Raw genomic sequence first — 1,639 nt, forward strand, 5'->3', positions numbered from 1 at the left:
TGATGTAAGAAAGGAAGAAAAAGTGACGCAGGTGAAAATATTAAAATGTTTTAGAGAATTTAGACAACAATAAATATTATGATATGGAAAAATAAATATATAAATGAAAGTGAGAAAAAATTAAAGCATTAATGATAAGGCAGAGATTTTATTTAATCACTAAAACAGTAAAACCAAATTAACTAGTCAAATAAATTAAAAATTCAGTATTAAAACTAAAACCATTTTTAAAAATCGTTTTGGTTTTAATACCATTTTTTTTTATTTTAGAGATGTTATTTACATGGAAGGAGGAAGGAGGTATCTGCATATTCGGGTAAATATAGTAAAGGAAGATAATGAGGGAAATGAAAAATGTAAAAGGAGAGGTAAACAAGAACACAAGAGCAAAGTGTGTGTACAGTAGCATAGCAAGTAAAAATGTGTATAGGAGTAAAAAGATGGAAAAATAAGAGAAAGAAAAGCAAAAAAAAAAAAAAGAAAAGTTCCGGAAAGAAATTGCTGCTAGTGAATTGGATGAAGAATGTCAGAAAGTAAATGTTGATTCGGTATTTTGCTCAGATGGTATAGGGTATGGAATGTACAAGACATTAATGGATTGGCAAAGAGAATATTTTGTAAATGTACAGAATGAATGGTTGAAGGAAGGGGTTATGTAGTGGGATTTTAAAATTTATTCGGAAGAAAGATGAGAAGAATGAAATAAAAAATTGGAAGCCCATCACAGTAAATAACACAGATTATATTTTTTATGAGAATAATACAGAAAGAAGGCTGAGAGATATTATGGAAGAAAGTGTATATGGTATAAAAAGGGAAGGCGTTATTAAGTTGTGAGAGAAATTGTGGATGATATAAGTAAAAGCGAGGATGTGAAACTTATGGATGGTGCTATTGACAAGGCATTTGCTACAGTAGGACAGGATGCTTTGTGGGATGTTATGGAGAAGTTTGTAATAGGTAACAGAATTAGGAGTGTGTGCATGTTAGCATATCAAAATAAAAGAGTGAGAGTGTTAGTGAGTAAAGAAGCATGCATGATGTGTGGTAAAAGACAAGGATGTCCTATGATTGGAATATTGTATGCATTGTTGATTAATGCAATTGTGAGTAAAGTAGCTTATAAGATGAAAGGTGCTAGATATGTAATGATTCCACTAGTTCTGACATACACAGACACTATATCTGTAGCTGCTAACAACAAAATATGGATAAGGGAAATTCTGGTTCATCTGAATGAATGTTTAAATTGGAAATGGGAATGACTTTGAATAATGATAGAAGTAAGGGTTTGGGTGATGTGGGGAAAACTGAGGATGTGTACTTTTCAATGAATGCACTTTCTTGTCATAATACAATGACAGGGTTTGATAAAAGAAATGAAAGAAATCTATTTTCTGTGGAGGACGTATCAATTAGCATTCAGGAAAAATATTTATCTGGTGAATTTGGTATTAATGGGAAAAACAGCACATAAGTCTTTATATAATCCAATAAAAATATGAAAAAGAAATTGTGCAGTTACTGTTTTCTTTTATACATTCAATAGGTATCTTGTATAGGAATGAAGATGAAGGGGGACTGAGGTTGTTTCTTTTGGGTAAAAGAAGACAATGAGAATCTAATAGAATATTTAAAC

Source organism: Protopterus annectens, chromosome 13.part0 (genome assembly GCF_019279795.1).
Source record: "Protopterus annectens isolate FY-2018-M chromosome 13.part0, PAN1.0, whole genome shotgun sequence".
Lineage (NCBI taxonomy): Eukaryota > Metazoa > Chordata > Ceratodontiformes > Protopteridae > Protopterus > Protopterus annectens.